Source organism: Mauremys reevesii, linkage group 9 (genome assembly GCF_016161935.1).
Source record: "Mauremys reevesii isolate NIE-2019 linkage group 9, ASM1616193v1, whole genome shotgun sequence".
NCBI classification, from domain to species: Eukaryota; Metazoa; Chordata; order Testudines; family Geoemydidae; genus Mauremys; species Mauremys reevesii.
The window spans coordinates 60,757,342-60,782,425 of NC_052631.1; positions in this window are offsets into that span (position 1 = coordinate 60,757,342).

Below are 25,084 nucleotides of genomic sequence, written 5' to 3' on the forward strand. Positions count from 1 at the left end.
AGCAGTTGTGCAGAAAAGGACCTAGGGGTTACGGTGGACGAAAAGCTGAATATGAGTCAACAGTGTGCCCTTGTTGCCAAGAAGGCTAATGGCATTTTGGGTTGTATAAGTAGGGGCATTTCCAGCAGATCGAGGGATGTGATCATTCCCCTCTATTCAGCACTGGTGAGGCCTCATTTGGAGTACTGTGTCCAGTTTTGGGCCCCACACTACAAGAAGGATGTGGATAAATTGGAGAAAGTCCAGCGGAGGGCAACAAAAATGATTAGGGGGCTGGAGCACATGACCTATGAGGAGAGGCTGAGGGAACTGGGATTGTTTAGTCTGCAGAAGAGAAGAATGAGGGGGGATTTGATAGCTGCTTTCAACTACCTGAAAGGGGGTTCCAAAGAGGATGGGTCTAGACTGTTCTCAGTGGTAGAAGATGACAGAACAAGGAGTAATGGTCTCAAGTTGCAGAGGGAGAGGTTTAGGTTGGATATTAGGAAAAAAAATTTCACTAGTAGGGTGGTGAAGAACTGGAATGGGTTACCTAGGGAGGTGGTGGAATCTCCGTCCTTACAGGTTTTTAACATCGTGCTTGACAAAGCCCTGGCTGGGATGATTTAGTTGGGTTTGGTCCTGCTTTGAGCAGGGGGCTGGACTAGATGACCTCCTGAGGTCCCTTCCAACCCTGAGATTCTATGATTCTAAGGCTACCACCAGACATTAATCTGTTGATCCCCCGATATGATTAGCCACATGAAATGTGCTGAGAGTCCTTATCAGGAGACTCAGGACAGCATCAAAGAGCCATAGGACTAGCTCTAGGTGTGTACCAACTTAAAGTGGAAGGTGTGTCACTGAAGAGCTCTCAAGGGGGAGAAAATAGATGGTTTACAATAAACTCATGCTGCAGACTAGGCATCAACACCAAAATCACACTGGAATTTCTGCAAAGTGAACTGGATTGCATATACTACAAGAAGTTGAAGACTGGATACATCGTATCCAGTCGATCCCTGAAAACGATGACCTCTTCGTTCATTTTCTTATCAAAGCTGCCACAAAACACATTCCCCACAGCTATCACAAGGTCTAGCCACAGATAGAAGCACTCTTCAAGCAGTGATCTGGACACAACAAAAGCACTAATAGTCATTGAATTCTGCCCACCTGAAGAAATGAAACAAGACAGTGGAAGGTCTTGACTTTACTAATTCCAATTGTAAAACCTGGGCACTCCTCCGTAAGCTTGGAGTTGCTAACCCATTAAAACACCATCAACCAAAAAGGTTGGCTAGTGCTGCTGCCTCACACCATCTATGTAATTTGAAGACCAAAACGGACAAGCTGACTAGACAGTAGGTTCCAAAAGAGCTCTTTATAAATGACGGACAACGTCCTGCCTCTTCATTGCTGTCATCCCCACTTACTAGAGAAGAAATAAACTAGATCTTCATGGCCAGGAAAAGTGGAAAAGTTGCTGGCAAGCATGGCATTTATCCCAAACTCCTTAAGAATTTGGAGCCAAGGGGACAAGTATGGTTGGCAAACCTACTCACTGCTGTACATTCAACGGCGAAGATGTCTTCTATAAGGTGCTAGTCATTGCCCTCCTCAAACAAGGGAAACCCTCAAATACTGCTGCCAGCTATTGTCCAATATCACTCCTATCCAAAATTTGCAAATTAACAGGGGGTCTTATTGGTCTATCTTACACCTATCTTTGAGGCCATCCTGCCAAAGGATGAGGCTGGTTTTAGACCAGGATGAAGATGCTGTACGCAGTTTCTCACCATTGCCGGTCACACTGAGGCTGACTTCCAGTGAAATCTAAAAACTAGAACCATGTTGATAGATTTATCTGCCACCTTGGTATGGAGATATGGGTTATTGCCCAAGGCATTAAGGGTTATCAAATGCTGTAGCACTATGCAACTCCTGGTCCTAATGTTGAGCAACTGTAGATGCTGCATCCTTTTCCAATGGGGAGATCAGTAAAGCACACACCCATGCTGGCTCCTTCACTATTCAACATCTACATTAGTGACTTACCGGACACAATTTTGTATAACTTAATTTATACTGATGACATTGCTCTTGCGGTACAATGCAAAGATCTTATCACCATGATACCCTTTCCACCAACCTCAAGTACTGGAAGCGCCACTCTAATGCCTCCAAAACCTTGGTAACAGCCCTTCATCTAAACAAAGCCAGCAAGGAACTTTGTGGTCAATGGGTCCACAGCAGTGATTTCCCTACACCCCCCCCAGGGGGGGTGTACACCCCCCCTGAATTTTTCCAACACCCCCCCTAGTTTTGTGAGCTAGTTACATACCAATTTAGTGACTGTTTGGAAATCTGAATTTAAACTGAAACATTAATACACACTTTAAAAGCTTATATAGTGTATGATAAAATATGTGTATCTGAAAAAGTATAATAGATTTGAAAAGTATGAACATAGATTAGCTTCCTTGCTTCCTTATACAGCTGTTTTTTTATGATGTCAGTGCATTCATTTCGGTGATGTTGGCCAACCTAATAATTTCAAATGCTGATTTGTAAGCAAAGTCTAAATGAGTTCTCCCTGACAGCTTGTGATGAGCTGGGGGCTAAGACTTCAGGGCCAGATTATATTTACATTCACACCTAATCTACCTAGGTATCCAGCAAACAGAGCTGTGTTGTCCAAGTGATAGATTTTGGCTGGGGTTGGATTACAAACCACTTGAATGTGGGGGGGAAAGGGATGAAATGTTGTTCTTATTGTATGAGTAAAGGGCAGTAGAACTGTGCTTAGCCTGTGATGATTTGAAGGCATCAAGAGAGAGGGTGGGGACCTGTCCCTCTCCACTGTTTAAAGACAGAGCTGACTAGGCTCCATAGATAGTCTTTTGTTCTGTTAAGTGACCACTGCAGCTGAAATCACTGACAATCAGGTCTAAGTGCTTAGTCCTGTTGTGGGGACAGTGTTCCTGTGGGTACAGTGTTTTTGTGTAAGAGACAGCCCAGACTGCACTAGCAGCGAGGTTCCTGCACTGAGAGCTCAGCTGAAATCACTGAGAGCTGGTGGAACCTCAAGAGACCAACTCATAGAGGTCACAGTGGTAGGTGACAGCAGAAGGTGACTGTGCAGGGCCATTGGCAACAGAGCGGTGGAGTGAACGGTGGCACAACGAACAGCCGTGGCCAGAGCAAACTGTGCCTTTTTGTCCCCCACCTGGAAGGTGTATTCACGTGAAAGCACCTCTGAACTCTGAGTTTCCACTGACCAAGGACAACACCGGTGAGTGGAGTGCGGTGGAGGGAAAAGTGAGGGGCATGTTAAATAAACATTTGTTTGTTGGACTATATTTTAGTCAGTTTGCTCCAGAATGCTGGATTTGTGACTGGGAATGGAAACTTATATAAATATGTTTCCCAGTAGGCCAAGATTTTTAAAATGCAGTATTTGCCAAGGTTGTTATCTCACATTGTTGCTATCTTGGAAGGTCATTATGTTGGGGAGTTTCTGTACTAAACATTTTTATTATAATTAATTTTTACATAAGAATGGTCATACTGGGTCAGACCCATGGTCCATATAGCCCAGTGCCCTGTCTTACAACAGTGGTCAAGGCCAGGTGCTTCAGAGGGAATGAATAGAACAGGGAATCATCAAGTGATCCATCCCCTGTTGCCCATTCCCAGCTTCTGGCAAACAGGCTAGGGACACTCAGAGCATGGCGTTGCATCCCTCTCATCCAGGCCAATAGCCACAGATGGACCTGTTCTCCAGGAATTTATCTAGTTCTTTTTAAAATCCTGTTATAGTTTTGGTCTTCACAGCATCCCCTGGCAAAGAGTTCCCTGGGTTGACTTTATATTGTGTGAAGAAATACTTCCTTTTGTATTTTTAAAATCTGCTGCCTATTAATTTAATTGGGTGACTGCTAGTTCTTGTGTTATGTGAAGAATTAAATAAAATTTCCTTATTCACTTTTTCGCACCAGTCAAGATTTTGTAGACCTCTATCATAACCCCATTAGTCATCTCTTTTCTAAGCTGAAAATTCCCAGTCACTTTAATCTCTCCTCCTGTTTCATACCCCTCATCATTTTAGTTGCCCATCTCTGTACCTTTTCCAATTCTAATATATATATTTTTAGGATGAGTGACCAGATCTACACACACTATTCAAGGTGTGCACGTACCATGGATTTATATAGAGGCAATATGATATTTTCTGTCTTATTATCTATCCCTTTCTTAATGATTCCCAACATTTTGTTTGCTTTTGTGACTGTTGCTGCACATGGAGTGGATGTTTTCAGAGAACTATCCACAATGACTCCAAGATCTCTTCCTTGAGTGTTAACAGCTAATTCAGATGCCATCATTTTGTATGTATAGTTGAGATTGCTTTCCAATGTGCATTACTTTGCATTTATCAACACTGAATTTAATTTGCCATTTTATTGCCCAGTCACCCAGTTGTGTGACATCCCTTTGTAGCTCTTCGCAGTCTGCCTGGGACTTAATTATCTTGAATAGTTTTGTATCATCTGCAAATTTTGCCACCTCACTGTTTACCCATTTTTCCAGATGAATATGTTGAATAGGACTGGTCCCAGTACTGACACCTCAAGGATACCACTATTTATATCTCTCCATTCTGAAAACTGATAATTTATTCCTACCCTTTGTTTCCCATCTTTTAACCAGTTACTGATCCATGAGAGGATATTCCCTCTTACCCCATGATGGCTTACTTTTCAAAAGTCAATTTAAATTAAATACATTTTTTTTTAATTATATATTTTTTTAGAAATCTAGATCTGTTATGTGTTTTGGTGTAACTTGCATTTTCCTCATGTTAAATTTGCATTATCCTAACAAAACATTTACTTTGTTCACTTTCTTCACATCAGTCAAGATTTTATAGACCTTTAGCATATCCCCCCTTAGTCATCTCTTTTCTAAGCTGAATATTCCCAGTCATTTTAATTTCTTCTCCTATTTCATGCTCCTAATCATTTTAGTTGCCCATTTCTGTACTTTGTGCCTTTCCAGTATGTCTTTTTTGGGATGGGGTAACCAGATCTGCACACAGTATTCAAGGTGTACATGTGCCATGGATTTATATAGAGGCAATATGATATTTTCTGTCTTATTATCTATCACTTTCTTTAAAATGCAAAGGTTTCAGAGTAGCAGCCATGTTAGTCTGCACTGCAAAAAGAACATAAGCTTTAAGTGGGCTACATCCGATGAAGTGGACTGTAGCCCACGAAAGCTTATGCTCAAATAAATTTGTTAGTCTCTAAGGTGCCACAAGTGCTCCTGTTCTTTTTAAAAAAGCAAACAGAATGTTGGGAATCACTGACTGCTGCTGCACACTGAGTGGATGTTTTCAGAGAACTATCCACAATGACTGCAAGATCTTTCTTGAGTGTTAACAGCTAATTCAGACTCCTTCATTTTGTATGTATAGTTGAGATTGTTTTCCAATGTACATTACTTTGCATTTATCAACATTAAATTTCATCTGCCATTTTTGTTGCCCAGTCACCCAGTTTCATGAGATCCCTTTGTAATTCTTCGCAGTCTGTCTGGGACTTACCTATCTTGAATAATTTTGTATCATCTGCAAATTTTGCCACCTCACTGTTTACCCATTTTTCCAGATCATTTATGAATATGTTGAACAGCACCAGTACCGACCCCTCAGGGATACCACTTTTTATCTCTCTCCATTCTGAAAACTGATAATTTATTCCTACCCTTTGTTTCCCATCTTTTAACCAGTTACTGATCCATGAGAGGACTTTCCTCTTACCCTATGATGGCTTACTTTTCAAAAGTCAATTTAAATTAAATACTTTTTTTTAAAATGTATGTTTTTTTAGAAATCTAGACCTGTTATGTGTTTTGGTGTAACTTGCATTATTCTTATGTTAAATTTGCATAATCCTAACAAAACATTTACTTTATTCATATCTTTTTTATATATCTCATTGGTCCTGACACCCCCCCTGTAAATTCAAACACCCCCCCTAATTTCAATTCCTGGGGAAACCACTGATCCTGACCCTTTAACAAAACTCCATGTAGTACTGAGACCTCCCCTTTAAACTGGTATTAGGAGCTGGGAACATGTCCTGGCTACCCCATGCTAGCAGCTTTAATTATTTTCTTCAGGGTTTCTGGCAGAGTTGCAGCTCAGGATATCACAGTCCACCTTTCATCTGAAACCAGATAGGTTTTTTTATTAGATTGCAATGTACAAAATCTAGCTCTGGCCTTTGCTCCACTGCACTTTTGCTAAATGCTCTCAAGACTGTTTCTGCAATCACCAAATCGCTCCCAGGTTTGTATTCAATTTGTCAGTCACGTATTTGCAGCTGAAAAAATAATAAATAATAAATGGGGATGCAGGTGCAGTGGGGGATTTAGACCCCGTTGGCAATTGCAACAAGTGGTTTATGGTCAGTTTCAGCTCACACCAGTCTCCCATAAAGACATGAAACTTTTGACACCCATGGACTAAGGCCAAAACCACCTCCTCTGTTAGCAACTATTGACTGTTCATTAGTGTCCATGACACTTAAGCCACTGGTCTCCAGTTTTTACTATACTGCTGTAAGGGGACTGTGCAATACCCTCCTTGGAGGCATACATGGACAACTCGGTTTTGCACTCACTGTCCTAGTACCTAGGGCTGGGGCCTCCAATTAACTCCTTCCATTTCTCAGACTCTTCATTAAGATTTGCATCTTATGTCCATTGGACATGTTTGCACATAGCGCTCTCGGGTTGCTGGTTTGAGCAGCTAGATTAGGCACAATTTTCCCTATATAATTCACCATTCCCAGGAATCTTTGTGCCCCTTTCTTGTCTGTTGAGACAAGCAAGTTGGTGATGACCTCAACCTTATTGTGATCTGCCTGTACCCCTTGCTATCTTAACTTCTCTCCCAAGGATGTTATTTCCTTTACACAGAATTTACATTTTTGTTTGTTTCGCTTTAACCCAGCAGCTTTGGTACTTTCCAAAGCTGCTGAAAGGCTCTGTCATCTTCTGCTATAGTTTTCCCCCACATCAAAACACCCTCTATATAGACCTTAGTACCCTCGATACCATCAAAAAGGTGTTGTAATTTCCAGAGAAAAGGTGCTGAACACAACACAACTAGTGGTCTTTGGAAAGAGTCTCTCCCAGAGGAGGTATTGAATGTACACAATCATGTACCCTGTTTTTCTAAGAGCACTTTCCAGAACCCTGCTGATGGATCCAGCATAGAAAAAAAATATTTGAATCAGCCATCTCCCCCTTTTTAAATATTGATTCAATTCTTTGGGTTCTGTACATAAGCGAAGAGTTACATCTTTTATTTATGAGCATAACCACTCTCTTGGTTCTTCTGCTTACGCTATCATTTCAAAGCAATAAGCCCATCCAGCTCATCTGCTAGCCTCAGAGCAAGGGGAACTTTCCTAGGGATGGGAGTTCTGGGTTCTGTGCTCTGTTAACAGCTTCCCTATCCCCTAGAAGATGTCCTCAAACTCCTCAATGATTTTGGTCCCCTGCCCCTCCAAAAAGTGCACATTCTTGATGAAACCAAGGTTTGACCTGCTTTTAATTAATAACGGGTAGCTCTATTACAAATTTTACATTTTCCAATGTGTTATTTACTCATACATCTAGCTCAGGTATTTCCTTAGCGAAGATAAGCTCATTACTGTAAACCCAGAATTTTACCTGTTTGTTCTCCTATACCTGTGGCTTTTCTTTAGTGCAAATAATGCCGTTTCTGGCAAAACTATGGTTTGAGTACCAGCATCCAACTTACAAATAATAATTACCCCATTTGCTTTCAGGATGACAGTCCTATCAGCTTCTGCTGCAACATTGTTCATTGCTCCAAGAATTCCTGTGAGCTAGTGATGCTGTCATCACCCTCTTTGTTCATACTGTGCATGCTGTGCTGGTGCTTGCAAACTCTGACAAAGTGATGAAATCCATTTCACTCCTTGCATCTTTCCCCATATGCTCGGCATTGTCTTGGTTTGTGCTGGTTGCCACAGCATCTGCATACTCCAACTTTGAGCACCATATGCCTTTCTGCTTCAGGTCTCTCTTGCAGTATTTTGGCCAGCGTGTCAGAGCACTGACCACTATTCATAATTGCTTTTTCAAAGGTTAATTATGGACCTTCCAGCAGTTGTTCTCTCAGTTGTTTGTCTCAATTCCCAACCACAATCTGGTCTCTTATCAGGTATTCAAGTCCCCCAGACTTGCAAGATTGGCTCTTCAGCTTTCAATCAGGCACAAACTCTTGCATGATTTCACCTTCTTTTTTCACTTGTCATTTAAAGGCACATCCCTCATGATTTCTTTTTACGTGCAGTGCTGAACTCCTGACATTTCTGTAATACACAGTTTCACAGTCAGCCTCCTCTGCCTGAGGTAACTGAAAACTGTTGAACATGTCAAGTGCTTCAGAAATAAGGCGACCCTCCGACTGGCTGCCATTCGATGGCACCCATTGCTTGCAGATACAGAGTGAGATTGTAGAAACCTTCTCCAGTTATGAGCCACATTTCCAGAGAGTTTCAGCTCTGTGAGAGTTTTTAGCAGCCCCATTCTTCCACTCATGGTCTTTTCTTAGTTTGTTTTACTCCTGGTACCATGTGGTGCGGTGTGATCACTCACACTCAGTGGCTGAGAGCTGCTTCATTCAGTGTCAGAGCTCTAGGTGAGCAGCATTGCGCCTCTGCACAACACAATCACCAGTTCCAAGTAGCTCTTGCCAGAGCCTTTTTTGGTACATCTACACAGCAATTAAACACCCCCAGCTGGCCTGGGTCAGCCTACTCAGGCTCAGGGCTGTTAAACTGCCCCACAAGGGGGATAGGTCCCAGAGCCCCAGCTCCAGCCTGAGCCTGAATGTCTACAAAGCAACCGTTAGCCCTGCAGCCTAACTGAGTTGACCTGAGCCTGCCAGAGCCATTCTACAGGGGGGTTTATTCCAGTGTAGATATATCCTTTATAAGTAGTGGGGGGGGGAGATGCACTGTACTTTTAAGGGTTCTTGAATCTAGCAAAGCATAACAAGATCCATGCCTTGAAACTGAAGTCACCAGAGCTAAACAAGAAATAAGACACTTAGGGTATGTCTACACTACAGCTGGAAGCAAGCCTTCCAGCCCAGGTAGAAAGACTTGGGCTAGCAGGAGTTTTGCTAGCATGCTAAAAATAGCTGTGTGGCTTGTGACACTGGCAGAGGCTTGGGCTAGCGGCCTGAATTCTGACCCAGGGTAGAACGGATCTGAGCTCAGGTGGCTAGCCCAAGCCTCCACAGGTGCTGCAGCTTCCACACAGCTATTTTTAGCACACCAGCACAAGTCTGTCTACCCAGGCTTGGAGGCTTGGGCCCAGCTATAGTGTAAACACAGCCAAATTCTTAACAAGGATGGTAAAATGTTCTAAAGGTGAATTACCCAAGGATGTGGAGGATTATCCATCATTTGTCATCTTTACATTAAGACTGGCTGTTTTTCTGAAAGATATGCTCTAGTTCATCCACAAGATATGGACTGGATGCAGGAATCCTTGGATGAAGTTCTCTGCCCTGTGTTTTACGAGAGGTCTAACTTTAGGAATGCAGCAACTTGGATCCCTAGATGCCAGAAGCCCTCCAAAATGTGTAAGGGGAAAGCATTCTGTAGGGAAGCCAAATCATTCAAATATAAATTTGCAAATGGCAAGCAACATTCTCGTTTTTTTTATTAAAACACTTGTGCTCTTAACAGTAAATCTGTAAAGTTTCATCCAAATTTAAGAAGTTCACTTGGGGATTAATTGAACTCAGAGTGAGGCTTGGGAGCCGCAAGTGGTTTTTTAATGTGTCTCCTGTGGCTCTTTGCAACACATAAGAACGACCACACTGGGTCAAACCAAACGTCCATCTAGCCCAGTATCCTGTCTTCTGACATTGGACAGTGTCAGCTGCTTCAGAGTGAATGAACAGAACAGGTAATCATCGAGTGACCTATCCCAGCACATGATATGAAATACTGGGTGATGATCACAATGATCCTTTTTGGCCTTAAAAGCTATGACCCTCTCACACTATCTGCCTAATCTATCTATACCAGATCATTTATGAATAAGTTGAACAGGATTGGTCTGAGGACTGACCCTTGGGGAACACCACTAATTATCCCTCTCAATTTGGAGAATTTACCATTAATTCCTACCCTTTGTTCCCTGTCTTTTAACCAGTTCTCAATCCATGAAAGGACCTTCCCTTTTATCCCATGACAGCTTAATTTACATAATTTACAGAAAGGGGAAAAAATTCATAGGCAGGAGTTGTAGACCAAGCTGGATGAGCAAGCATCTCGGAGAGGTGATTAAGAAAAAGCAGAAAGCCTACAAGGAGTGGAAGATGGGAGGGATTAGCAAGGAAAGCTACTTTATTGAGGTTAGAACATGTAGGAATAAAGTGAGAAAGGCCAAAAGCCATGTAGAGTTGGACCTTGCAAAGGAAATTAAAACCAATAGTAAAAGGCTCTATACCCATATAAATAAGAAGAAAACAAAGAAAGAAGAAGTGGGACCACTAAACACTGATAATCTAGGCATGGCCCAATATCTAAACAAATTCTTTGCCTCAGTCTTTAATGAGGTTAATGAGGAGCTTAGGGATAATGGTAGGATGACAAATGGGAATGAGGATATGGAGGTAGATATTACCACATCCGAGATAGAAGCTAAACTCGAACAGCTTAATGGGATAAAATCAGAGGGCCCAGATAATCTTCATCCAAGAATATTAAAGGAACTGGCACATGAAATTGCAAGTTCATTAGCAAGAATTTTTAATGAATCAGTAAACTCAGGGGTTGTACTGTACTGGAGAATTGCTAACATAGTTCCTATTTTTAAGAAAGGGAAAAAATGTGATCCGAGTAACGATAGGCCTGTTAGTTTAACATCTGTAGTATGCAAGGTTTTGGAAAAAAATTTGAAGGAGAAAGTAGTTAAGGACATTGAGGTCAATGGTAATTGGGACAAAATACAACAAATTGTGCCAAACCAACCTGATCTCCTTCTTTGAGAAGATAACAGATTTTTTAGACAAAGGAAACGCAATGGATCTAATTTACCTCGATTTCATGTAAGGCATTTGATATGGTTCCACATGGGGAATTATTAGTTAAATTGGAAAAGATGGGGATTAATATGAAAATTGAAAGATGGATAAGGAACTGGTTAAAGGGGAGACTGCAATGGGTCATACTGAAAGGTGAACTGTCAGGCTGGAAGGAGGTTACTAGTAGAGTTCCTCAGGGATCGGTTTTGGGACCAATCTTATTTAATCTTTTTATTACTGACCTTGGCACAAAAAGTGGGAACGTGCTAATAAAGTTTGCGGATGACACAAAGCTGGGAGGTTTTGCTAACATGGAGAAGGACCGGGATATCATATAGGAAGATCTGGATGACCTTGTAAATTGGAGTAATAGTAATAGGATGAAATTTAATAGTGAAAAGTGCAAGGTCATGCATTTAGGGATTAATAACAAGAATTTTGGTTATAAATTGGGGACACATCAGTTGGAAGTAACAGAGGAGGAGAAGGACCTCCAGGTATTGGTTGATCACAGGATGACTATGAGTCGCCAATGTGATATGGCCGGGGAAAAAGCTAATGTGGTTTTAGGATGCATCAGGCAAGGTATTTCCAGTAAAGATAAGGAGGTGTTAGTACCATTATACAAGGCACCGGTGAGACCTCATCTGGAATACTGTGTGCAGTTCTGGTCTCCCATGTTTAAGAAGGATGAATTCAAACTGGAACAGGTACAGAGAAAGGCTACTAGGATGAACTGAGGAATGGAAAACTTGTCTTATGAAAGGAGACTCAAAGAGCTTGGCTTGTTTAGCCTAACCAAAAGAAGGCTGAGGGGGGATGTGATTGCTCTCTATAAATATATCAGAGGGATAAATATCAGGGAGTGAGAGGAATTATTTAAGCTTAGTACCAATGTGGACACAAGAACAAATGGATATAAACTGGACACTAGGAAGTTTAGACTTGAAATTAGATGAAGGTTTCTAACCATTAGAGGAGTGAAGTTCTGGAACAGCCTTCCAAGGGGAGTAGTGGGGGCAAAAGACATATCTGGCTTTAAGACTAAGCTTGATAAGTTTATGGAGGGGATGGTATGATGGGATAGCCTAATTTTGGCAATTAATTGATCTTTGATTATTAGCAGGTAAATAGGCCCAATGGTCTGTGATGGGATGTTAGATGTGGTGGGATCTGAGTTACTACACCTTCCTCTGCACCGTGGGGCATGGGTCACTTTCTGGAGGATTCTCTGCACCTTGAGGTCTTTAAACCACGATTTGAGGACTTCAATAACTTAGACATAGGTTAGGGGTTTGTTACAGGAGTGGGTGGGTGAAATTCTGTGGCCTGCATTGTGCAGGAGGTCAGACTAGATGACCATATTGGTCCCTTCTGACCTTAAGTCTATGAATCTATGAATCTATTCTCTCAACTTCTCAGGGACTCAGTCCTCACTCCCTGAGTACCCAGCAGCCACTGACCCTGCTCTGCCTTGCAGCTCCCTTTTATGTGAGCCTGCTGGCCTCTGATTGGCTGCTCTGTGCTGTCTCCCTCTGATTGGCTGCTTCCTGTGAAGCCTCCCTGGGCAGCTTGGAGGACGCACCTACACTGCTCCTCTCAGGGCCAGCGTGTGGCAGGCCCATGAGGCCTCCATTAACCTCTTCCTCTCCAGTGTGGGGTGAACACCCCATCACAGCTAGCAAATCAGACATCTCCCCTCACTATCAGCACAGTAGTGTTTTACATGCATTGTGGCTGGGTGTAGCTGGTGACACAAGGTGCTGGGCTGGGCAGGATCAGGTGCTGAATGGATGCACTGGAAGGGTGGACAGCCACACAGGATTTGTCACATTTTTTGCCATTTCATCTTTGCCCATTTTTTTAAAAACTACCAGTGACAAGGATTCCACAGCCTCTCTAGGAAACCTGTCCCAGAGCCTAACTAGCCTTAGAATTAGAAAAAAAATTCTAATATTTAATCTAAATGCCCCTTGCTGCAAAGTAAACTATTACTTCTTCTCCTACCCTTGGTAGTCATGGAGAACAACTGATCCTCATCCTCTTTATAACAGCACTTAATATACCTGAAGACTGAGCTGGAGCCAGGTTTGGAAGCTCAGGACTCCAGGGTGGCGCTCAGAAGTTGTGCCCGTTCCTTCTAGTGTAGGAGTTCCCCCCAGGAACCAGGCGCCCATAACTCCATTGTTGCTGGAATGACTATTTAGGTTTCCTTTGACATCACTCATTACCTGCAACTATTGTTCTGGGGCCAGTGCTCTGTAACTTGCAAGGGTGGAATTCACCTCCATTCAGGAGTTAGCACAAGGCTGAGGCACCAGTTAAGTCCCACTTCAGTCTTCAAACCAGGGATTCAGTGAGTGGTGAGTGATGCATGGCCATTGTGTCAGCCTTAGGAGGGGTAGATTGCACCCTAAATGCAGTTCAGTTAATACTGATGGGTAGATAGGTGAGTCCCTCAGTGCTGCTTTAGGGAATGTGGATGCCCAGTTCCCATTGATTCATTTCTAATGGGAATTGGGATCCAAATTGCTCAGACGGCTTTGCAAATCCTACCCAAAAGCTTTCAGTTATAAAGGACCAGTCCATAGGCCTGATCCATCTACCAGTGGAGCCAGTCTTGTCCATTTTCCAGTGAAATGTGGTCTAGATTAAATTACTATAAGGTGGGTGCATGTGTGGTTGAAAAATCATACTCAGAGAGTAATTCACTGTCAAACTGGGAGGATGTATCTAGCGGGGTCAGTCCTGGGTCTAGTACTATGCAATATTTTCATTAATGACTTGGATAATGGAGTGGAAAGTATGCTTACAAAATCTGCAGATGACACCAAGCTGCTAGTGGTTGCAAGTGCATGTTGGAGGACAGGATTAAAATTCAAAACAAACTTGACAAATGGGACAATTGGTCTGAAATCAACAAGATGAAACTTAGTAAAGAGCAAAATACGACATTTAGGAAGGAAAAAATCAAATGCACAGCTACAAAATGGGAAATAACTGGGTAGGTGGTAGCACTGCTGAATTGGATCTGGGGGTTATAGTGGATCACAAATTGAATATGAGTCAACAATGTGATGCAGCTGCAAAAAAAGGTCAATATCATTCAGGGGTGTATTAACAGGTGTGTTGTTTTTAAGACTTGAGAGGTAACTGTCCTGCTTGACTTGGGACTGATGAAACCTCAGCTGGTGTACTGTGTCCTGTTGTGGGTGCCATACTTTAAACAAGATATGGACAAATTGGAGAGAGTCCAGAGGAGAGCAACAAAAAATGATAAAAGGTTTAGAAAACCTGACCTATGAGGAAAGGTTAAAAAAACAGGGCAGGTTTAGTCTTGAGAAAAGAAGACGGGGTGGGGCTGATAATCTGTTAAAGGCTGTTATAAAGAGGGTTGTGATCAGTTGTTTTCCATGTACACCAAGGATAGGACTAGAAGTAGTGGGCTTAATCTGCAGCAAGGGAGAACAGGTTATACAAACCCATTGGGGATGGTCTAGGTTTACTTGGCCTTGCCTTGATGCAGGGGGATGGACATCACCAGATGACCTCTCGAGGTCCCTGTGACAGGTTGGATCACAGAAACGCCCTTGGGAGCTGCCAACTGATGTGCCAAGACTACTTCTGCCCCTGCTGTTCCTGCCAGCTTGGGACTCCAGCACCCTGTCTTGTTGAGCCAGTCTGCTCCAACGTAGACCCAGGGTCTGAATTACTTGCCCCACAGGTGCAGGCTTAACCTGAAAGCAGCTAACAGAAGTGTTTTTGTTTTTAACACTTAGATGCTCAACTTCCAATGGGGTTTAAACCCAAATAAATCCGTTTTACCCTGTATAAAGCTTATACAGGGTAAACTCATGAATTGTTCGCCCTCTATAACACTGATAGAGAGAGATGCACAGCTGTTTGCCCCCACCCCAGGTATTATTAATTAACCCAGAATATGTATTAAGTAAAAAGTGATTTTATTAAACACAGAAAGTAGGATTAGTCTGGTTCCAGCAATGACTTACACCCCTTGCAGTTACTGTCCTTTGTTCCAGTTTCTTTCAGGTATCTTTTTGGGAGTGGAGAGGCTCTCTCTTTAGCCAGCTGAAGACAAAATGGGGGGGTCTCCCACAGGCTTAAATAGACTTTCTCTTGTGGGTGGCGACTCCTCCATCCGTCAGATGCTGAGCTCCTTTGGGAAGAGGAAAGGAGGAGCGAGAACTAAGCAGTGGGGCAGAGGGAGCCAGGCTGAGGGAGCAAAAAGGAGGCAAGGGATACAGCTGAGAGGGAGACAAACAGGAGGACCTAGGTAAAAGGGGGACAAAAAGCAAACCAGATGAAAGGCCTTGGTCAGGTAATGGTGCAATAGTTCACATGTAGATAAGAAATATTTTTCCTGTTTCGCTTTATACCAAATTCATTCAAACACATTCCTGATCTTCACCAGCTGATACTCACACTTGTCATTTCTTCAACAATGGAACAATTACACCTACAGGCCAGCTGGAGGAGGAATTCACCCAAAGAAGCATCCAGCCAAGAGCAGCCCTGCAACAATTTCAGCCCTGAGCCACAGTAGCAGTGTTATAGAATGGGGCTGTCCTGCTCTGGGGGGAAGTGCTGAGGAAGAAATGCGCGTTGTGATGAGAGAGATCTGAGGCAGATGCAGTGCGGGTCAAACCCATCACTCTGAAAACTGCTTTGATGTTGGACACATTTCGTATTCGACAGATATAAATAATTCATTTCTGCTCTAGAAAATATGTATATCCATATCGAAAAGGAACAATATTTATTTCCACCGCAAGAAGTCACGCCCTGGGTGCTATAAATATTTAAACAAAATCATGCAAAAAAATAAGTTGGTAATTTAGTATGTCTTTAAAATATATGTTGCACATAAGCTAGCAAATATTTAATTAAGTATATTGCTGCATTGTATGCGACTCCTGCTCAGCCATTTATGGTCCCCTGCATATAGTAAAAGTTTAGATTAGAAGTGGACTTGTGCTAGCAAGTCCAGCTCCAGATTTGTATAGCTACTTCTCTACTCCTGAGACTACAGGCCACCCACAGACCCAGAACAATCACTAAAGTTCAGATCAGCCCTTGCCCTGAAACGATACCTTATTGCTTACATCCTGGGTGCAGCTCACCCCCGTGCTGAGGGCCAGCACATGGCCTATGCCCCACTTACACTCTGTTTCACCCATCATGCACCAGGATTCCCTGAGGTAGCTCCCACACAGCCTGGCCCAGTACAGCAGCTGCACATGAGTGTGAGGGACGAGAGGAGGTGTTTGTCTCAATCATAAGCCTGTGTCAGGAGAGCAAGAATTTCAGAAACCTTGGTGTAGTTAGGAGCTGTAGCCATTAGCTGGGATGTGAACAGTGCTGGAACCATTCTGCAGGCCAGCGGGGACTGTCTATCAGTGTCACGGAGTGTGGGGGAGTCCGGCCCTGCACCCCTCTTCCTGGGACTCACAGTGACTCTCAGCCAGCCAGTAAAACAGAAGGTTTATTGGACAACAGGAATACAGGCTTCAGCACGACTAGGACCCCTCAATCGAGTCCTTCTGCGGTTCAGGGTGCTTGGTTCCCAGCGTGGGATTCCCTGAACTCTCTCCCCCCAAGCCCCAAACCAAAAACTGCCTCCCCCTCTCCACTCAGCTCTTTTCCTTTGTCTAGCTCCCCTCCCCCCTGCCTAGCTCATGTTACAGGCTGACTCCCTGTCTCTCACCTGAAATCTCTCCTGGCTCTCCCAACCCCCACACAGACAGACCCTGCTCCATGACACCTCTCCCCGCTCCGAGACTGAACTGAGCGGGGTCACTCTGTCCAGTGACCCGGGGAAGTTCAGGGCCCCCTCTCCGGGACAGCGCGTCCGTTATCAGGTTGGCACTTCCCTTCACATGGACCACGTCCATGTCATAGTCCTGCAGGAGCAGGCTCCACCTCAGGAGCTTGGCGTTGGCTCCTTTCATCTGGTGCAGCCAGGTCAGGGGAGAGTGGTCGGTGTACACGGTGAAGTGGCACCCAAAGAGATATGGCTCCAGTTTCTTCAGGGCCCACACCATGGCCAGGCATTCCTTCTCGATGGCCGCGTAGTTCTGCTCCCGGGGTAGCAACTTCTTGCTCAGGTACACGATGGGGTGTCTCTCCCCCTTTTCATCCTCCTGCATCAACACCGCCCCCAGTCCCGTGTCTGAGGCGTCGGTGAACACCATAAAGGGCTTGTCAAAATCTGGGTTTGCCAGAACTGGGCCACTAACCAGAGCCTCCTTTAGTGCCCGGAGAGCCTGCTGGCACTGCTCAGTCCAGACCACCTTGTCTGGCTTCCCCTTCTTGCACAGCTCAGTGATGGGGGCGGCTATGGCGCTAAAGTGGGGCATGAACCTTCGATAGTACCCTGCCATCCCAATAAAGGCCTGGACCTGCTTCTTGGTTTGGGGAGCGGGCCAGTCTCTGATCACCTCCACCTTGGCTGGTTCCGGCTTTAGGCAGCCGCTCCCCACCCGATGGCCCAGGTAAGATACTTCTGTCATCCCCACCTTGCACTTCTCAGCCTTTATGGTTAACCCAGCCTCCCGGAGTCGGTCCAGCACTTGTCTAACCTGGGACACGTGGTCCTCCCAGGTCTGGCTGAAGACGCAGATTTCGTCAATATACGCCACGGCAAAACTCTCCATCCCCCTCAGTAGCTGATCCACCAGGCGCTGGAAGGTGGCCGGCGCTCCCTTGAGGCCAAAGGGCAGGGTCAGAAACTCATACGGCCCCAGAGGGGTGATAAAGGCCGATTTCAGCCTGGCATCTGCGTCCAGCGGCACTTGCCAGTAGCCTTTTGTAAGATCCATGGTGGTGAGGTACCGAGTGCCTCCCAGCTTCTCTAGGAGCTCGTCAGGTCTGGGCATGGGGTAGGCATCAGATACAGTGATGGCATTGAGCTTTCGATAGTCCACACAGAACCGGATTGACTCGTCCTTCTTGGGGACCAGCACCACTGGGGAGGCCCAGGGGCTGGCGGACGGCTGGATCACCCCCAAGGCCAGCATGTCTTTCTAGGTCTTGGGCAGATTTCCCGGTGACCGGAAAAGGGGAGCATCGTATGGGGGGGTGGGACCCAGTCTGCACCTGGTGGACAGTCAAATTAGTGCGCCCAGGCTGGTTGGAAAACAGCGGTCGGTACAGATGCAACACCCCTCTGATCTCAGCGTGCTGAGCTGGGATCAGCTGATCAGAGAGGGGAATCGCCTCCAGGGGGGAAACCAGCCTTTGTCCCTGGGAATAGATCCACTAATGGGTCATTTCCCTGCCCCTCCCACTGTCTACACAGAGCCAACACCACATTCCCCCTGTCATAGTATGGCTTCATCATATTCACATGGTACACCCGGCGGTGGTGCGCCCAGTTCAACAGCTCCACCACATAGTTTACCTCATTTAGTTGCTTGATAACCTTGAAGGGCCCTTCCCAGGCGGCCTGGAGTTTGTTCTTTCTCACGGGGATGAGAACCATCACTTGATCCCCGGTGGCAAAGGCGCGGGCCTGCGCCATGCGGTCGTACCAGACCTTCTGCTTCCTCTGGGCTCGGGCCAGATTCTCCCTGGCCAGGCCCATGAGCTCGGCAAGTCTTTCCCGGAAAGTCAGGACATACTCCACCACTGACTCGCCATCGGGGCCGGCCTTCCCCTCCCATTCGTCCCTCATCAGGTCCAGGGGCCCCCTTACCCACCTTCCATATAACAGTTCAAAAGGCGAGAACCCGGTAGATTCCTGGGGTACCTCCCTGTATGCAAACAGCAGGTGAGGGAAGTACTTGTCCCAGTCCTGTGGGTGCTGGTGCATAAATGTTTTTAGCATCATCTTTAGCGTCCCGTTGAACCTTTCCACCAGCCCGTTGGTCTGGGGGTGATACGCTGAGGCCCAGTTGTGCCAGACCCCACATTTCTCCCACAGGGACTGGAGCAGGGTCGACATGAAGTTGGACCCCTGGTCCGTTAAGACTTCCTTGGGGAACCCCACCCGGCTGAAAATGGTCAGCAGCGCATCTGCCACGGTGTCTGCTTCGACAGAGGACAAGGCCACCGCCTCGGGTTAGCGAGTGGCAAAATCTACCACCACCAGAATGTATTTCTTCCCCGACCGGGTCGCCTTGCTGAGAGGTCCCATTATGTCCATGGCCACCTTCTGGAAAGGTTCTTCTATGATGGGCAAAGGCCTCAAAGCTGCTTTCCCCTTGTCCCGGGCCTTCCCCACCCTCTGGCAGGGGTCACAGGATTGGCAGTACTGTCGGACATGGGTAAAGACCCCCGGCCAGTAAAAGTTCTGTAGCAGCCTCTGCCTGGTGCACCAGATTCCCTGGTGCCCTGTGAGGGGGATGTCATGGGCCAGATACAGGAGTGATAGGGATTTTAAGGGGTCCCACTTGCCCCAGGCTGAGTTAGCTGAGCATAAGTAATTGCAGGCCATTATAGGCCAGCTTGACCTTAAGGCATAGGGAAATTTGTAATAGCTTGTGTGGCATAATCAAAAGGTCAGAAGGAAAAAGGGGAACCAAAATCAACGACGGTGGCGCAAGATGACCTTAGCATAGCAGCTCATTAGCAAAAAACATAATTAAGCAGAACAGTGTTGTACAATGTAACTGCACGTAGGTGGGCAAACACGAGTTAGGAAAAGCTTATTGTACAACAGTATTGGAAAATTATATTAGTAAGCAATAAGGTAACGGAAGAAGAGGGACATGGCGTAAGCAGGGAGCATCTAGGACAATAACAGGAAAACCCCAAGATGGTGAGGGGCTCTGATTGGCTTACTGATAAGAATTATACCAAATAAGGCGGATAAGATTTGTAATGTGTAATTACGCGTTGCGGTTTTTACCTTTATAAGCTTGCAGCAATTTAGCCAAAGTAAGGCAGCTATCCCCTTGCATGGGGCCACGCTGACCTTCCCTATATGCATATTTGCATTCTAATAAAGGAGCCTCAGGCTGTGTCTGACCCAAAATAACGGTGTGGTTAATTTTCCACAACAGGAGCTTGTGGCGAAACTTCTGGGGAACCACCAGCTGCCTCCTGATCACCCCCCTGACTCCACTTCCCCGGGGGAGCCCATTTTCGGTACAGGAACCCTTCTCCCACAGGAACCTCTCCTTGCAACCTCTCCTCATGGTCTGTACCGCACTGAGGGCAGCCTGGTCCCTGGGCTTCCACAAGGAGGGATCTTTCTGCAACTTGGCCTGGAACTCAGCAGCTGGGACAGGGATGGGGACCTGTTCTCTCTCACCAGCTGGGCCCTGCGGCTCGGGCAGAGTACCTTCCCCGTTATCAGGGCGCAGTGCCCTGTGCCAACTCTGACTACAGGTCACGACCAGGACACCCCGGGCATTGCTGGGCCAGTCCTTGAGGTCCCCCCCCCATTAGCACCTCTGTGGGCAAATGTGGGTGTACCCCCATGTCCTTGGGGCCCTCCTTGGCCCCCCACTTCAGGTGCACTCTCGCCACGGGCACCTTGAATGGGGTCCCGCTCACGCCCCTCAGGGTCAGGTAGGCGTCAGGCACCATCCGATCTGGGGCCAGCACCTCGGGCCGGGCCAACGTCACCTCTGCGCCCGTGTCCCAGTACCCAGTGACCTTCCTCCCATCCACCTCCAGGGAGACAAGGCACTGTTTCCAGAGGGACAGCCCTGTGCCCACCCTGTAAACCAAAAACCCTGTGTCTGGAGCATCCAGCCCCCCAGAGGAGCTGACCTGGGGCCCTCCTCCCCAGGTGGAAAGCTGCCAGCCCCCTTTTCCTGGGAATGTTGCCCCTCATCCAATTGGGTCTTTACCCAGTCAACCCTCTGCGGGTTGGGTCTGCTCTGTCTGTCCCTGAGCTTGGGGCACTGGGCCCGTATGTGGCCTCGTTGGCCACAGTGATAGCAGCCCATGTCATGTGGGTCCCCTCGAGGGGGTCGGATGGACCTGATGCTGGATGTTCCCCTTTGGTGGGGGTTCTCCATAGGCCCCCGCTGGGAGGTCCCATGGTGACTTTCTCTCTGCGTTGAGGCAGGCCTGCTCCTTCGAGACTCCTCCCTGCCATCCCCTGCCTGACTGTCCACAAATTGGTCGGCCAGCTGGCCTGCGTGCTGCAGGTTCTCCGGCTTCTGGTCCGTCAACCACAGCCGCAGGTCGGGTGGGCACTGCGCATACAGGTGCTCCAGTATGTCAAGCCTGACCTTAAAAACCTCTAAGGAAGGAGATTCCACCACCTCCCTAGGTAACCCATTCCAGTTCTTCACCACCCTACTAGTGAAAAAGTAGTCACTAATGTCCAACCTAAACCTCCCCCTCTGCAACTTGAGACCATTACTCCTTGTTCTGTCATCTTCTACCACTGAGAACAGTCTAGATCCATCCTCTTTGGAACCCCCTTTCAGGTAGTTGAAAGCAGCTATCAAATTCCCCCTCAATCTTCTCTTCTGCAGGCTAAACAATCCCAGTTCCCTCAGCCTCCCTCATGTGCTCCAGCCCCCTAATCATTTTTGTTGCCCTCCGCTGGACTCTCTCCAATTTATTCACATCCTTCTTGTAGTGTGGGGCCCAAAACTGGATACAGTACTCCAAATGAGGCCTCACCAGTGCTGAGTAGAGGGGAATGATCACATCCCTCGATCTGCTAGAAATGCCCCTACTTATACAACCCAAAATGACATTAGCCTTCTTGACAACAAGGGCACACTGTTGACTCATTCAGCTTTTCGTCCACCGTAACCCCTAAGTCCTTTTCTGCAGAACTGCTGCCCAGCCAAGGACTCTGCACTTGTCCTTGTTGAACCTCGTCATATTTCTTTTGGCCCAATCCTCTAATTTGTCTAGGTTCCTCTGTATCCTATCCCTACCCTCCAGCGTGTTGGAGAAAAACTCAGTTCTCGCTTTTTTGTTTGGGTGCAGCAAAATCAAATACTTTATTATTTCTCCAGTAATTACAATGGAGAGAGAGAGTGCCATAGGACACAGGGTCGCCCCAGTCCCGGACAGGTCTCTCAACTGGTAAACAATTACAGCAAGCCTTTATACCTCTGTTACAGACAATTACCAGCAACAATACAGACGGTAAAAAGCAACAAATACATTTTGTTTATACATAAGCCTTTCTGCTATCTTATTTGTCTCACTCCTAAAAGACGCCAGCCTGCATATTTGATTATCAAGTTGCAAGGTCGTAATAACTTTTTACACAGTTCTTTCCCTCTGGCTCACGCTATCCTTGCTTCTACAAGTCTCACGTCATTAGGGTTACAGCTGGGCTAACTCTTGCTAACTGACTGACATGCATTAAGATCCCCTTCAAATCCTTATTAATTCTTTCCCTGCTTCCACAAGCATATCAACCACTCCTCCCAGTTTAGTGTCATCTGCAAACTTGCTAAGGGTGCAGTCCACACCATCCTTCAGTTCTTGCCTCCTTAACTCGAGCTCTTCCCGTTTCAGCTCCCTGTCATGTTCCATCCGCATCCGCTCCAGGGACAGGGAGCTCCGCCGGGACAATCCCCTGCTGGCCGCTGAGCCCTTGGTATTTGCTGGGCTTCCCCCCACCCCTAGGTATAGGTGGGCAGGGTCTCGGGGTGTCCTCGGCAGCAGTCTGGCCCCTCCCAGCCATGTCAGGCCCCGGGGCCCCCACTGTGTCCGCTGGGCGGCTTCCCTCTGGGACAGGGCTCGGTTCACCCAAGTGATCCGTCTCCTCCATCTGGGCAATTAGCTGGTCTTTGGTGGACCTCCCAATGCACAGCCCCCTCTGCTTGCACAGCTCCACCAGGTCTTTCTTAAGGTGCTTAGCATACATCTTCCTGCTGGCTACTTGCTGGCCTGTGCTCTCAGCTTCCCACTGGTTCCAGGGAGACCCCTCGTGCATCAGCCCTTCTTCAGGTCACCACCTCTCTGCCAGGGTCGAGCTGCAGACTCCTCCGCCCCTGGGACTGCTCCTGCAATCCCCCCGGGAGACCCTGTTACTGCAAAGTCCTTCTCTTTGGTCACACGCTACCAGGGGTTAATCGCCTCCCAAAACTGTCTCTCTGTCTCTTCAGCCCACCTAGTCCCCGTCAGTCCCCCTTCGTTTTACTGCTCCCCAGTCACTTACTGCAGGAAGCGCCATCCCCGGGGTGCAGTAGGTCCCGCTGCTGCCACCAGTTGTCACGGAGTGTGGGGGAGTCCGGCCCTGCACCCCTCTTCCTGGGACTCACAGTGACTCTCAGCCAGCCAGTAAAACAGAAGGTTTATTGGACAACAGGAATACAGGCTTCAGCACGACTAGGGCCCCTCAATCGAGTCCTTCTGGGGTTCAGGGTGCTTGGTTCCCAGCGTGGGATTCCCTGAACTCTCTCCCCCAATCCCCAAACCGAAAACTGCCTCCCCCTCTCCACTCAGTTCTTTTCCTTTGTCTAGCTCCCCTCCCCCCTGCCTAGCTCATATTACAGGCTGACTCCCTGTCTCTCACCTGAAATTTCTCCTGGCTCTCCCAACCCCCACACAGACAGCCCCTGCTCCATCACAATCAGGCTTTACTTGGTTGGAGTATCATTTGACAATGTTTTTAATAAGCAGGGTTTAGATTTGGGACAAGTCAACACAGATGTTCCAGAAAAGCTGCACTCCAGCCACACCCTTACTGATTCCCAGCATCAGCTGTTGCCTGTTTTCTACAAATGACTGTTAGACTAGAACATTCCTCTTGGATTTGTTGCACCTGGAGCTTTGGGGCCATTTCCAGAGGAGTGGATACCAGCAGATCCACCTTTGCATCAGATATGAGGCATGCATTTGGAAGTGTTAATTACAGCGGGAATTAAATCAGAGAGCTCAAACAAACAGCCCTGTGCTTGTCACAAGACTGGGATTCATTTTTTACCTTTTTTGTTTGTATGTTTCTCTCCTTCTAGTTTTTGGCCTTGGCTACACTTGCGAGTTACAACGCAATAAAGCAGCCCCGGGGGCCCTAGCTCACTCCCCGTCCACTATGGCAAGACACGTAGAGCACTCTGACTCCACAGCTACAGCCCTGCTGGTACTCCACCTCAGCGAGTGGAATAACGTTTGCTGCGCCCCTGCTGGAGTGCTGTGGCACAAGTGTGAATGAGGTGTTGCATTACTGGGCTGTGATTAGCCTCCGGAAACATCCCATAATCCCCTTAAATCTGGTGGCCACTCTTGTCATTGTTGTGAAATCGGCTGCAGGAATGAGGAAATGCCCTTTCAAAGCTCCATTTCAAAGAAGTCAGCTGCTTATCAGCTCCGAGAAAAAGCAAACAGTAAATGTTTGCTTTGAGTGAGAGAGGTGGGGGAGGGAGGAGGATCTGAACTTACAAGACAGCATGCTGACACACTCTCAGCACCCCAAAAACCCACTCTTTCCCCCCCACATACACACAATACACTCCCTGTCACACTCCACCCCACCCCCATTTGAAAAGCACATTGCAGTCACTTGCTTGCTGGGATAGCTGCCCATAATGCACCACTCCTAATGCCACTGCAAGAGCCGCAAATGTGGCCATGCCAGTGCGCTTGAAGCTGTCAGTGTGGACAGACTGCAGCGCTTTCCCTACTGCATTCTGTGAAGGCAGGTTTAACTCACAGCGCTCTACATCTGCAAGTGTAGCCATGCCCTTTATCACAAGCATGCAAAGGAGACTTAATTAACGTTGAGAGATCATTCTTCCCTGTTACAAAGATTGCAATGGGGCAGAAAATGCCAGAATAGCACAACACTTAAAGTCTGACAAAAGACTGCTGTGCAAGGGCATTTGAGAAAAGGCTGGGTAGGGGGGGAAGGAGCTTATATAATATGTTAATTGCATTGTGTTATCATGTGATAATCACCCACTTAACTTGACTCAAGTATATTAAAATACTTAGGGCTGGCAGATCCCACTGACTAAAGCACAAGTGAACAGCACAGGCTGGGAAATTTTTGAAATCTCTGCACATGTG